We start from the raw sequence: 15995 nt of genomic DNA, 5'->3' as shown, positions 1-15995 counted from the left end.
ATGATAGACTTATGACATGATGTGCCATGTTAATGATATGATATGCTAGACTCATGATATGATATGCCATGTTCATGATATGCATGCTAAGTTCATGAGATGATATGCCATGTTTGATGATTTGAAAATAACATGTTATACTTTATGTTATGATAGGACCATGTTATGTTTCATAATGCATGTATGAATGGCTTATGTAAGAGGAAAAGCCTAAAGAGTTGCTTCCCTTAAGTTGGGACCAAGAGCACTCTTCATGTTATGAGAAAGAGTTGCTTCCCTTAAGTTGGGACCAAGAGCACTCTTCATGTTATGAAAAAGAGTTGCTTAAGTTGGGATCAAGAGCACTCTACATGCTATGGTAAAGAGATGCTTCCCTTAAGTTGGGATCAAGAGCTCTCTTCATGATATGACAAGAATTATGACAAGTATGATATGATATGACATGCATGATATTTTACTTTGTAAGGCTTGTACCAAGGGTGAGCTCCATAAGCACCCCAGGGTCGACGGACTATGAACGGATCTCGTTAAGGGATGGGCTCCTTAGTACGCCCCTAGGTCGACGGACTATGAACGGACCTAGATCCCTAGTAGGTTCGGGGCTAGCTACCCTGTCCTAGGGATTGCGCGCATTTATGTTTACATGTGGTACAAGCCGGGGCCCTTCTCATGTTGATGATATTATGTTCAAGTATATGTATACGATATGTTTTACAAGAAGCATGATGCAAACGTTCATTCCATGATGCATGTTTTGAAAATCATTCTACATCTTGCATCTACATGTTCACATGATATAAAATCCTTACATGAAAATAAAAAAGGAGGTATGATATGCTTGTTAGGATCGTTCGTACTCGGCTAGAGAGGGGGGTGTGAATAGCCGCCCCAAATCGCTCGTTTCTTCCTACAATTCGTTAGCGCAGCGGAAAAATAAACTAGAAACGAAAGGAAGAATATCAAACCTTAACACAGCGATGTACGAGGTTCGGAGATGAAACTCCTACTCCTCGGCGTGTCCGTAAGGTGGACGAAGCCTATCAATCCGTCGGTAGATGAGTCCCCGGAAAACCGGCTAAATCAAACTCCTTGTGGGTGGAGAAACCTCGCCACAATCACTTGCAACAGCAAGCTAAGAGTACAAGAGAATAGCAAGAACAAAATACAACCGGAATGTAAACACAATAGCTTGCCTTCTCGTCGACTGGGGTCCCGGATGAAGTAGCAACTGTTGGATGATCGGTGGCCGGCTTGAAGGGGGGTTGGATAGACGGCACCCCCAAATCGTTGCTTCCTATGTATTCGTTAGTGCGCAAGCGGAATAATACAATACAAAATACAAATAAGAAAGCTAAACACTAAAGGAAGGAAAAACAAGCAAACCAATGACACGTTCGTTTAACGTGGTTCGGAGATTAGGGCTCCTACTCCACGGCTTGTCCTTGAGGTGGACGATCCCTATCCGTCGGTGGATTAGCCCCCGGCAAACTCCGGCTATCTCAAGTCGCTCCTTGTGGGTGGAGAAACCTCACCACAACACACCAAGACCTCTTGGATTCCACAAACACTTGAGAACTCTTGTGACTACTAATTAGGCTTTAACCAAGTCTAATTTCGTCGCTTACCATACCAAGCTCCTTCTTATAGAGCTTGAACAAATCGAACTGATTTGCTACCGATCGGTCCTTTCACCACCGATCGGTGCCACCAACTGCTATCTCAACGGCTCACATACAGCATCACCGATCGTCCATACACCACCGATCACAAAGGCACTACAAGAATCGCCATGCGCACAAGATCGCATGCCACAAGAAACCCTAAAACTAGGATTTTACCCGAGTACAATCTCTCATGCACTACCCTCACGACTCATTTGACTCTTCTTTGCAGCCTTGACCTCTTGCCTTCAAGCCTACTTCCTTTGGCTCTCCCTCGGATGCATCCAAGCCCGCGGCTCGTCCCCAATGCCATCCTTCGCGTATGCCTCGAAGTCGCTTCCCTCGGCCCTTGTCCTTGCTGCCTTGTCCACGGTCCCTCGGATGCTCCATCCTTCACCGGACCTGAAGCCGTCAACCTGAGTCACATGTGTCACCTGCAGTCCTGCACAACTCAAGTACACATATCAAATAATGAGGGTAAACCTAACTTAAACCCTTTGCCCAAACACCAAAACACATGGTCCCACGGACCATTGGGATTGCTCCAACAATCTCCCCCTTTTTGGTGTTTGGCAATACGTTTAAGTTAGGGAAAACAAATAGCAAATAAACATGCTAATACAATGGACTTACGATACCAAGGCTACACACTTGGACTTACTCCGCCGAATGGACTTACATTGCCAAGGCTACACACTTGGCAACCGCCGTATGGAAATGCAAACATGCATTAGAACCTATCACAAGGCTCCCCCTACACCTACGCTCCCCATTGAGCTAGGATTTTACCACGGGCTTTTTAAGAACCTATCCCAAGGCCCCCCCTACACAAAGGCACTTAAGGTTTTCCCAATTTAAACCTTACTTCTCCCCCTTTGCCTAACATCCAAAAAGTTCCCCAACAATATCCCAATTGTTGAAAATTTCTCATCCAAACTGACCCTAAACTCATGTATTAATCCCCCTTGGATCCCATACATCTAACCGAGTTGACATGGTCAAGAACAGCGCTGAAAAACACTTTCAGGCTGGTATCAGTCGACTGCCCCAAGTGCCAGTCGACTGCCTTCGTCAAAATGAGCTTACAGAACCATTCTGTGCTCAAAAACATTGTTACCAGTCGACTGGTATCTGTACCAGTCGACTGGTACCCTATTTCTGAAAAAATCAGCCTTTTCAGGCCAACTTCAGAAATGCACCAGAAATTCCCTAGACCTCCAAAAATTCCCAAATTTTGTGGAGAGGTCTATTGTACCCTTGTCTAATTGGAAAAAATACATTACAAAATGTATCTATCACCAATCCCAAGATTGACACAAAATCCAAAACTAGCTAAATGGTTCAATTGAACCTTGACCTAAAGTCCTAGTTTTGACTTCCTCTTGGTGTATTTGCCCATACCAACCCACAATGCATCCCTAGCATTGGTTTATATGGCATCTATACATCCAAAACCAATTATCATGCTATATGACCCCAATTGTCATATTTCTTGCATGAAACATAATCCAATTGTGCCAAAACCCTAGGTTTGAGACTCAAGTTCGTCTCCAAACCATTTGGCACACTCCATGGCTCCTCTAGACTCCCAAGTAGTACCCACCTGAGATCCATTGGCCATGGGTCCCAAATTGACTCTTGGAGCTCCCCCTAGAGCTCTTATCCTTAGCCACCTCCCTAGGCGACTCATCTACAATGACTAGGCCACATCGGTGCACCTCCGGTGACACTTGGTCTACAAACCTAACCTTTTTAACCTTGGACACCTTGTCCTTGGTTAATTTCTTCTTACCATTAAATGGCTTTCCCTTGCCATTTATTAGCTTCTCCTTGCTATAGTCATATGCAACCCTAGCATAAGACTTTCCCTTAGCTTTGGAGGACCTAGATCGGTATCCCAAGCCCGATCTATCATTGTTGGGTTTTTGACTCCCCAACACCATACTTAATTCCTTAGATCCAACATTGAATCTCTTAAGGAATTTCTCTAAACCATCAAGCTTTGCCTTCAAAGCTTGATTCTCCCTTTCTAGGTTCCTAAACCTAGAGTCAACATGTCCACCTTGGACATTCCTAGACCTACCCTTTCTAGGCATATGTCTCCCCTTCTTGGGATTAATGCCTTGGGCCTCCTTAGGTCTACCATTCCTAGGTTTTTCATGAATTGGCCTCCTAGGGTTTTGATCTACATTAACCCTATTCCTATCATGATACTTAAATCCAAAATTTTGCATGGGTACATAATGATAATCATTATTTTTCCTAGCATGCATGGGAATATAAGAATTTGAATTACGATTCAAATTAGGGTATACCTCCCTTACCCTTGAAGCTCCCCCTTGATTCTTGCTTCTCTTCTTCTCCCATTTCTTCAAATGCTCCAACTTCTTGATTTCTTTCTTCTTTGGGCATTTGGTGTGGTAATGACCCCGCTCACCACACGTGAAGCACACTATGTGCCATTTCTTCTCCTTCTTTTGGGCTTCTTTATTCCTACAACCCATGTTAGTATTCAAAATACCTTGATTGGGTTTAGGAGTTACCTCTTTCTTACCCAATGTGCACCTACTCTTGTAGTGTCCTTTTTCATTGCAACCGAAGCAAATTATGTTGTTCTTTGACTTCACTTCGGTGGAGGTGCTTGCTATGTTGACTTCCAAGACTTCTTCTTCTTCACTTGTCTTGGAATCTTCTTCAATTCTTGAGGATGTAGATGATGCCTCATCTTCCTTCTCCTCCTCGGATGTTGAGCGTGACTCAACACCTTCTGGTTGCTCCACCTCCTCTTCTTGAGCAACTACATCCGTTTCTTCGGATTTTTCTTTTTCTTCTTCTTCTAGTGTAGGCAAAAATTCCTCCCATGAAAATTTCTTCACTTTGCTCCATAATTCATGGGCATTTTCATACTCACCTACATCACTTAACACGTTAGAAGGCAAAATATCTACCAAAATTGATATTACCTTATCGTTTGCCTTTAACCGTGTGATTTGCTCCTCCGTCCAATGTCGTGGTCGGAGCTTCTTCCCTTTCTTGTCTTTTGGGACTTCGAATAGTTCCTCCACTACCATCATTGTGTCCCAATCTGTTTCGAAGAAGTTCTTCATCTTCACCATCCAAAAGGTGATGTCCCATAAGCTTCCTCCTTCGAACTTCGGTGGTTCTATCAAGTAGGTCATCTTCTTGCTTCCTTGGCGGTTAGTCCAATGGAGAGCGTCCTCGCTCTGATACCAACTGTTGGATGATCGGTGGCCGGCTTGAAGGGGGGTTGGATAGACGGCACCCCCAAATCGTTGCTTCCTATGTATTCGTTAGTGCGCAAGCGGAATAATACAATACAAAATACAAATAAGAAAGCTAAACACTAAAGGAAGGAAAAACAAGCAAACCAATGACACGTTCGTTTAACGTGGTTCGGAGATTAGGGCTCCTACTCCACGGCTTGTCCTTGAGGTGGACGATCCCTATCCGTCGGTGGATTAGCCCCCGGCAAACTCCGGCTATCTCAAGTCGCTCCTTGTGGGTGGAGAAACCTCACCACAACACACCAAGACCTCTTGGATTCCACAAACACTTGAGAACTCTTGTGACTACTAATTAGGCTTTAACCAAGTCTAATTTCGTCGCCTTGGCCGGCCATACCAAGCTCCTTCTTATAGAGCTTGGAACAAATCAGAACCTGATTTGCCCGTTACCAGTCGACTGGTCCTTGCACCAGTCGACTGATGCCAGCCCAACGGCTATCTCAACGGCTATCTGCTACAGTGCATCAGTCGACTGGTCCATACACCAGTCGACTGCTACAGTACGCTACAGTAACTGCTACAGTGCGCTACAGTACTGCTACAGTGCCGCTACAGTAAAACCCTAAAACTAGGATTTTACTCCGAGTACAATCTCTCATGCACTCGTACCCTCACGACTCATTTGACTCTTCTTTGCAGCCTTGACCTCTTGCCTTCAAGCCTACTTCCTTTGGCTCTCGTCCCTCGGATGCATCCAAGCCCGCGGCTCGTCCCCAATGCCATCCTTCGCGTATGCCTCGAAGTCGCTTCCCTCGGCCCTTGTCCTTGCTGCCTTGTCCACGGTCCCTCGGATGCTCCATCCTTCATCGGACCTGAAGCCGTCAACCTGAGTCACATGTGTCACCTGCAGTCCTGCACAACTCAAGTACACATATCAAATAATGAGGGTAAACCTAACTTAAACCCTTTGCCCAAACACCAAAACACATGGTCCCACGGACCATTGGGATTGCTCCAACAGCAACTTCACGGACAGATGCAACAAGCAACTCAGCAGCAGCTGATCCAGTCGTGGAGTGAAGCTCACGCGAAGCTTCGACAGCGGTTGAGCTCAACAAAGCTCGGAGCACCAGAAGAAGCAGAAGCTTCAGGCAGGAGAGAACTTCCAGAAGGAAGAATAAGTAGCAGAAGGAGAGAGTTCACCGAAGTCCTGTAGCCCTCTTTTATACCTGCGAAGAAGAAGAGCAGAGAACTAGCCGTTGCGTCGCAACGGCTAGATTCCTGATCGGTCCATGGACCGATCAGGGAACCTCCTGATCGGTCCATAGACCGATCAGGCTTCGGTCCCTCGTCTGATCGGCGTCTCCTGATCGGTCTGTGGACCGATCAGGGAACCTCCTGATCGGTTCATAGACCGATCAGGCTTCGGTTCCTCAGCCACTGATCTATGCCTGATCGGTCTGCCGACCGATCAGGGTATGGGATCCACGGCTTTCTTCTCGCGAGGTTGCGTTGCCTCCTGATCGGTCTCCAGACCGATCAGATTACAATCAGTGAGCCACTGATCTGATTCTGATCGGTCACCAGACCGATCAGGGCAAATGCAGTATCACTGGATCGGTCACCAGACTGATCCAAACTTCTCAGCCCTAAACCTAAGGCTTCCACACCAACATTTGGTCAACCTTGACCTGTTGGTACATCATTCCTAGCATCCGGTCACTCCCTTGACCTGCTAGCACTTCCCGCTAATTGTCCGGTCAATCCTTTTGACCCACTTAGACTTCTCCACACCAGATGTCCGATCACCCTTGATCCATCTAGATTTTTCCCTTGCCCGGCTTCACTCACCAGGACTTTCCACACTGCCTAACATCCCAGTTAGGACTTTCTCACTGCCTGGCTTCACTCACCAGGACTTTCCAACTGCCTAACATCCCAGTTAGGACTTTCCCATTGCCTAACATCCCAGTTAGGACTTTTCCACTGCCTGGCTTCACTCACCAGGACTTTCTACACTGCCTAACATCCCAGTTAGGACTTTCCTACTGCCTGGCTTCACTCACCAGGACTTTCCAACTGCCTAACATCCCAGTTAGGACTTTCCCTCGTGCCAAGCTCCCTGCTTAGACTTCTCCGTGCCAAGTCTCCATACTTGGTCTTTTCCAAGTCTCCATACTTGACTTTTCCGGCAAGTCTCCATACTTGGACTTTCCGCATGCAAAGCTCCTGGACTTTTCCAGGCCAAGTCTCCATACTTGGACTTTTCCGCAAGCTCCCCGCTTGGACTTTTCCATTGCTAAGTCTCCATACTTGGACTTTTTCCGAATCAGTCAACCAGTCAACCTTGACCTACTTGCACCAATAATCTCCCAAACATCTATTCTTGTCCCATATCAAGAATACAACTCTTCCACGAGTGTCAAACATCAAAATACAACTCAACTAGGTCAACCTTGACCTAAGGTTGCACCAACAATCTTCCTAAGTCAAACATCAAAATACAACTCGAGTCAGGTCAACTCGAGTCAGGTCAACCAGGTCAACCTTGACCTAAGGTTGCACCAACAATCTCCCCCTTTTTGATGTTTGACAAAACCCATAATCAAGTTAGGTTAACCCGATAACCTAACTTAGGTTTTCCAACCATCTTCCAATGTCCAATGTTCTTTCCTTGAACATTCTCTGGACATTCTCCCCTTAGGTTAACCCGATAACCTAACTTGGGTTCTCCAATAATTCTCCCCCTTTTTGACACACATCAAAAAGAATTCCAATGTTCTTTTCTTGAACATTCCTTGACATTCTTTCCCTAGCTTAGGTTAACCCGATAACCTAACTTGGGTTCTCCAATAATTCTCCAATGAACACTCTCCCCTTTTTGACACACATCAAAAAGGAAAAAGGAGGGTATCAAGGTCAAAAGTTTCTTCCTAATGAAAGTCCCATACCTTTCATTGAAACTCTTAATTTCCCCCTTGATACTAAACTCATATCACTATTAGTGATAATCCCATATCACTAATCCTTAAAAGTCTTAAGGAGTAAAAACTCCCCCTAAAAGTCAACTCCCCCTTGACAATTAGGTAAAACTCCCCCTAAAGGTCAACTGCCCCTTTGACCATTGCACCAACAATGTCTTTGAGAGTTCCAAACCTTTAGAAATCCAAAAACACCATTTCCATAACTGAAATTTCAGACAACAGCTGAAAAATCAGAAATTCGGCACGCCCTGATCGGTCCCCAGACCGATCAGCCCTTCACCAGATCGCACTCGTGCTACTGATCCACAATACTCTGGATCAGTCCGCAGACCGATCAGATCTTCCCTGGATCGGTCCCCGGACCGATCCAGCCACTGAAATCAGAACTTCTGATTTTTCCTTCCGGAAAATCAGAAACTCCTAATAAATTCAAGAAAATTCCAAAAATTACGAAACTTTGAGGATACATTCCTCATATCATACACTATCATGGAAAAATAGTTTTCTATGAAAATAACTTCCATTTTTCAATCTTGATGCAAAGTTCAAAAACTTTGAAATAGTTCAAGTTTAACTCAACTTTGTATCACAATGTACAATGATGAATGCAATCACTAGGAAAGCTTCATCAAGGTTTTTCAAATCAATTTTGAAATGATTTTAAACCCTTTAATTTAGGATCATAATCTTAGGACTATATGTACATGACTTGTACACAAGTTTTCCCTATGATCCTCCATTTCTTGAATTAGGCTCATCTAGGTACAAGAACTATGCACCTTGATCCTAATATCTCACACACATCTAAAGTGTATCAAACACATCCATGGCAATTTTGATGTGAGATATGGGTTTAGGTATCTTAGACTAAGGTCTCATGCATTTTCTAAACACAAATTTGATCTCAATATCAAAATGTATTTTTCATCCTTAAATCAATTCAATTGATTATTAATGCAAGAAATGATGACATGACATAAAATGATATCATATATAATAACATGTGCCAATGTCATGATGTCATGACATAAAGTATGAAACTTAAATAAAACATGACATATAAATAACCTAAGCATTATCATGACATTTTAAATGATCATAAAATAAATATGATGTCATGACATGACATATGACAAACAATATATGGCAAATAGCACATAAAGGTATAGAAAATACCTAATTCTAGCCTTAGTTGCCATTTTTGATAATTTTGACCATTTTGCCATAATTTCTATATTCCTAAGTGTAATAGACCTAAAATCATATCCTCAAGACTTTTAGATCACTATGTGCCAACTAGATTGATTCTAGAAAATTCCTCAAATGTGGTTGGCACATTCTAATCACCTTAGGAATAATATTCACTTTCATTTTCAAGGCTTGATTGCACCTTGAAAATTCCTAAAGTGCCACCTTTTGCCATGAATAGGTTAACTACCTATTCAAGTAAGGTTGGCACACCCTAACTCATCTAGCATGATGAAATCACGCTCCTAGGAACCCAATACCTATTGGAGCTCATTGGGTTCACTAAGTATTCACTAGGGATGACTTCCCTAGCAACCCTTCTAATGACCCTCCTAGGCTTTGAAGCCTTGGTCATTTGGGACTCATCAAGATCAACTCTAGGGGTGACTCCCCTTGTGACCTTGGTGATGGTCTTCCTAGCCCTAGATTTTGTTCCATAATCGAATGGAACATTATGATAAGTGGGCTTGACCACTTGGGACTTAGGTTTGTGACCCAAACCTTTCTTGTCCTTGGACATTGGTTTTTGACCCTTAAACCCTAGAGTCAAATCCCCAAGAGCCTTTTCTAGAGAGTCAAGTCTTGACCTCAAGACTTGATTTTCTTTCTCTAATACCTCAAGCTTTAATTTATCATTTTTCTTTGAGGTATTCCTAGGCATATGTCTAGATGATTTGGGATTTCTACCTAGATTTTCCTTAGCCTTAAATGAGTTAATTCTAGGGTTGACTTTCCTAGTGCTATCCTTATCTAGGCTCACATGTTTGGCACCTAAGCATGTGTATCGATTTCTATAATTAACATGCTTATCATTCTTGACAATAGCAATAAGGCTACTAGCATGCATCCTACTAGAATTGCAAGAATGTGCCTTAGAGATTACCTTAGGGTTTGCCCTAGCTCCCCCTATACATGTGCTCGATCTCTTGTCCTTGTGAGATTGCCTCCCTCTCGGACATTGGCTCCGATAATGTCCCCTTCGCTTGCATTGGAAGCACACCACGTGCTTCTTGCCCTTGCGTGTTGGGACTCCGGCTTCCTTGACCTTTGGTGCCGGTGGAGTCTTTCTAACCCTCTTTGGACATTTACTCTTGTAATGTCCATACTCCCTACACTCAAAGCACATTATGTGTAATTTATTTGAAATTGAAACGCTTGAGTTACCTAGGGTTGAGGTGGGATGTATGCTTTCTTCTTCATCCCTTCCGGAGATAGAAGCTTCTTCCTCTTGCTCCATTCTTGAAGAAGAACTCTCCTCCTCTTCTTCCTTAGATGTTGAGTAGCCCTCAACTTCTAATTCCTCTTCTCCATGATGTGAGCTACTTGGCTCACTTGACTCCTCTTCATGGCTTGAAGTGGAGTTCCCCTCATGGAACTTAGCCAAGTTGTTCCACAACTCCTTGGCATTGTTGTATCCATCTATCCTACATAATATATCGTTAGGTAATGAGAATTCAAATATTTTCATTACCTCGTCGTTGATTGTGGTTTGGTGGATTTGCTCCTTCGTCCACTTCTTCTTCTCAAGAGGTTTTCCTTCTTTATCCATCGGAGGAGTGAAACCTAATTGTACACAAGTCTAATTTTCAATGTTAGTCATAAGGAAATACTTCATCCTTACCTTCCAATACGCGAAGTCGTCGCGATCGTAGAAGGGTGGAATGGTGATGTCTTCTCCGAGTTGATCCATCTCTAGCTTGTGCTCCCTCGGGTGTTAATCCGGCGAAGGGCGACCTCGCTCTGATACTACTTGTTAGGATCGTTCGTACTCGGCTAGAGAGGGGGGTGTGAATAGCCGCCCCAAATCGCTCGTTTCTTCCTACAATTCGTTAGCGCAGCGGAAAAATAAACTAGAAACGAAAGGAAGAATATCAAACCTTAACACAGCGATGTACGAGGTTCGGAGATGAAACTCCTACTCCTCGGCGTGTCCGTAAGGTGGACAAAGCCTATCAATCCGTCGGTGGATGAGTCCTCGGAAAACCGGCTAAATCAAACTCCTTGTGGGTGGAGAAACCTCGCCACAATCACTTGCAACAGCAAGCTAAGAGTACAAGAGAATAGCAAGAACAAAATACAACCGGAATGTAAACACAGTAGCTTGCCTTCTCGTCGACTGGGGTCCTGGATGAAGTAGCAACTTCACGGACAGATGCAACAAGCAACTCAGCAGCAGCTGATCCAGTCGTGGAGTGAAGCTCACGCGAAGCTTCGACAGCGGTTGAGCTCAGCAAAGCTCGGAGCACCAGAAGAAGCAGAAGCTTCAGGCAGGAGAGAACTTCCAGAAGGAAGAAGAAGTAGCAGAAGGAGAGAGTTCACCGAAGTCCTGTAGCCCTCTTTTATACCTGCGAAGAAGAAGAGCAGAGAGCTAGCCGTTGCGTCGCAACGACTAGATTCCTGATCGGTCCATGGACCGATCAGGGAACCTCCTGATCGGTCCATAGACCGATCAGGCTTCGGTCCCTCGTCTGATCGGCGTCTCCTGATCGGGATCGTGAGGCCTCCGATCGGTCCATAGATCGATCAGCCTCATCCCAGACCGATCTCCCGATCGGTCCGCCGACCGATCAGGGCATGGGTGGATCGGTCAGCAGACCGATCCACGGCTTTCTTCGCGAGGTTGCGTTGCCTCGATCGGTCTCCGCATCGATCGATGAGCCATCGATTCGATTCGATCGGTCACGGCACCGATCGTGGCAACGCAGATCACCGGATCGGTCACCGACCGATCCAAACTTCTCAACCCTAAACCTAAGGCTTCCACACCAACATTCGGTCAACCTTGACTGTTGGTACATCATTCCTAGCATCCGGTCACTCCCTTGACCGCTAGCACTTCCCGCTAATTGTCCGGCCAATCCTTTTGACCCACTTAGACTTCTCCACACCGATGTCCGATCACCCTTGATCCATCCGGATTTTTCCCTGCCCGCTTCACTCACGGTGACTTTCCACACCGCCAACATCCCGCTTAAGACTTTCTCACCGGCTTCACTCACGTGACTTTCCAACCGCCTAACATCCCGTTAGGACTTTTCCAGTTAGCTTCACTCACCGGGACTTTCCACACCGCCTAACATCCCAGTTAGGACTTTCTAGCCCGGCTTCACTCACGTGACTTTCCAACTGCCTAACATCCCAGTTAGGACTTTCCCTCGTGCCAAGCTCCCTGCTTGGACTTCTCCGTGCCAAGTCTCCATACTTGGTCTTTTCCAGTGCCAAGTCTCCATACTTGGACTTTTCCAGTGCCAAGTCTCCATACTTGGACTTTCCGCGTGGCAAGCTCCCTGCTTGGACTTTTCTAGTGCCAAGTCTCCATACTTGGACTTTTCCAGTGCCAAGCTCCCTGCTTGGACTTTTCCGTTGCCAAGTCTCCATACTTGGAATTTTTCCCGAATCAGGTCAACCAGGTCAACCTTGACCTACGGTTGCACCAATAATCTCCCAAACATCTATTCTTGTCCCATATCAAGAATACAACTCTTCCACGAGTGTCAAACATCAAAATACAACTCAACTAGGTCAACCTTGACCTAAGGTTGCACCAACAATCTTCCTAAGTCAAACATCAAAATACAACTCGAGTCAGGTCAACTCGAGTCAGGTCAACCAGGTCAACCTTGACCTAAGGTTGCACCAACAATGCTCACCTGACATGATACATGTTTTGATAGGTGTTTCTATGATATGTTTCATGATATGAATTCACATGACATGATAGATTTTCATGAGACATACTTATATGATATGATATGTTATGATGTGTACTTACAAGCTATGACACATTTTATGCCATGCTATGTTATGTTCCTTATATGATAGGAGACGATTATGTTATGTTCTTCCATACCATTTGATGATATGATATGTTTGATTTCATGTGTCACTTTATGTATTATTGTGATTCGGATTTATGAGTAGGAAAGGAGCTCACTAAGCCCTTTGGCTTATAGCTACACATTTTCCTTGTACTGCAGATAAAGGCAAGGAATGGATCAGTTAAGGGGAGCAGCAGGAAAGACGATGAAGATGTGTGTGGAAGTGCTGATGGATAGATCTATTTATGCTTTTGGGTTATCTAAGTTATGCATGTGAACAATGTTGGACCTATGCTTATGATAATGTTCAGCTAGTATGATATCCTACTCATGTTATGTTGGTACGTTTGATTTCACATGCCATGTTAAGTGAACTAGATGCATATGGTAGATGCCAAAAAAAAAAAAAAATATAAGTCTTCTGCTGCCATGAATCCATATGCATTAGTAAATGATGTCTATGTTAAGTGACGTCCGTCCCTCTAGGGTAGCCTTAGGGGTACCTGGAAGGGCGGGCGTTACATGATTGTTGGCACATAGGTAGGTTTTAGTTATGCTTTAGGTTAATTTCTTTACTGCTGTGTTTTCCTTTGTAGATTTATATTCAAATCTTTAAAACCCCCAACTCCATTTTTATATCGAAAACCCCAAAAATAGGAATAAAAAGATAATCCTAGATTACATCATACTGTTGATTCCTCGGATCGATCCTGGGCTCGTTACTACGACATTATTGTTTAATTAAGGGGTTCAGTGGAAAATACATTTGTACAATTTGATTAGCGGATGTGACAGATTCGTCTCATCAAATTTTATAATCACATAAGCATATGGCATGGAGACATAATCATCTAAAACATCATATCATGTAAAAGAGCATCATAACTATCATATCATATCATTCTATATAAAAGCATCATTATTTATATATTCTTTTATAATTTTAATTTACTTTTCTTTTAAACACCAATAACTAATTAACTAATATTTATAATCACATGAGCATGTTAAGCTAAATTTTAAATTTAAAAAGTCATGATAGCAATTTCCAACATAAGCATGAATAGGTATTAAGTAATCATGCAAAACATTAACATAAGGTAGGCATAGTTCATATCAAGTATAAATTAACATAAGCAGGTCTTTTTTTTTTTTTGTTTTTTTCTTTAGCCGAGCCACCACCACACACATCTCTTGCCCTCCTGCTGCTCCCTTAGTTTATCCATCCTTTACCTTTATCTGCGGTACAAGGAAAGTAAGCTATAAGCACACAGACTTAGTAAGATCCTTTCCTACTCACAAAAACCATGTATCATAGCATAATCACATAAGCATATAGCATGGAGACATAATCATCTAAAACATCATATCATGTAAAAGAGCATCATAACATATCATATCATATCATTCTATATAAAAGCATCATGTCATATCATATCATAAAAGAGCATCATGTCATATCATATCATATCATAAAAGAGCATCATGCCATATCATACCATATCATAACTTATCATATCATAAAAATATATGTAAGATGTCTTTCGAAAACATGCGTCATGTCATGTGCAAGATGTCTTTTTGAAAAATATCGTATAATACTTAAATATAATCTCAACATGAGGGCCCGGCTATGTACCACATAACATAAATGCGCGCAATCCCTAGAACGGGGTAGCTAGTCCCGAACCTACTAGGGAACTAGGTCCGTACTACATCCGTCGACCTAGGGGCGAACTAAGGAGCACATCCCTTGGACACTAAGGTCCGGTACAAGCCACATAAAAAGTAAAGTAGTATGTCATATTTACTTATCATATCATGAAGAGTGCTCTTAGTCCCAACTAATAGGGAAACAACTCTTAGGCCTTTACTTGTCATATCATAAAGAGTGCTCTTAGTCCCAACTAATAGGGAAGCATCTCTTAGGCCTTTACTTGTCATATCATAAAGCATGCATACTTGAGCATATAGACTATCATAAGAGTCATTATCATGCATGATTCATAAGCATACATAAATGAGCATATGACATATCATAGGGAAACATAATCATTCATGGAAAACATTAACTAACATCTCCTAATTCATATCATAGCATGTGAGATACATAGTAAATCATAATTGGGTCTCTAACCCTAATTTCATGGAGTGGCCGAAACATGCAAGGTATTGTCTTAGGTTACAAGTAACATAAAAGCATTTGAACCCTAAACCACTTCATAACACTTATCATAAAGAACATCATGAGCATGTTTAGTTTAGGTTCTAAGCTTCCTAGGTCTTTTAATCCTATTATGGCTGAAACTTGCCAAGCATGAATCTAGGTTACAAGTAACATAAAAGCATATGAACCCTAAACCAACTTCATAACTCTTATCATAAAGAACATCATTAGCATGCTTAGTTTAGGTTCTAAGCTTCCTAGGTCTTTTAATACTATCATGGCCGAAACTTTTCAAACATAAATCTAGGTTACAAGTAACATAAAAGCATATGAACCCTAAACCAATTTCATAACACTTATCATAAAGAACATCATGAGCATGTTTAGTTTAGGTTCTAAGCTTCCTATGTCTTTAAATCCTATTATGGTCGAAACTTGCCAAGCCTAACCCTAGGTTACAAGTAACATAAAAGCATATGAACCCTAAACCAATTTCATATCATATACCATAAGGAACGTCATGAGCATGTTTAGTTTAGGTTCTAAGCTTCCTAGGTATTTTAATTTTGTTATGGCCGAATGTTTAAGGAGCATGAAACTAAGTCTAAGCAACATACAAGCATAAAAATATCAAGCTAACTTCATATCATATCATAAGGAAAATCATGAGCATATTAGATTTGATTTTAAGCTTTCTTAGACCTTTATTCTCATCATGGCCGAAACCCTAAGTGGAATGCATCTAGGTTCTAAGCAACATGCAAGCATGAAAACACTAAGAACTCTTCACACCATATCATAAGGAAAGTCATGAGCATGATAGATTAAATTTTAAACTCTCCTAGACCTTCATTTCTATCATGACCGAAGCC

Source organism: Zingiber officinale, chromosome 9B, assembly GCF_018446385.1.
Source record: "Zingiber officinale cultivar Zhangliang chromosome 9B, Zo_v1.1, whole genome shotgun sequence".
In the NCBI taxonomy this organism is placed as follows: domain Eukaryota; kingdom Viridiplantae; phylum Streptophyta; class Magnoliopsida; order Zingiberales; family Zingiberaceae; genus Zingiber; species Zingiber officinale.
Note: the sequence above shows the minus strand (reverse complement) of the source record.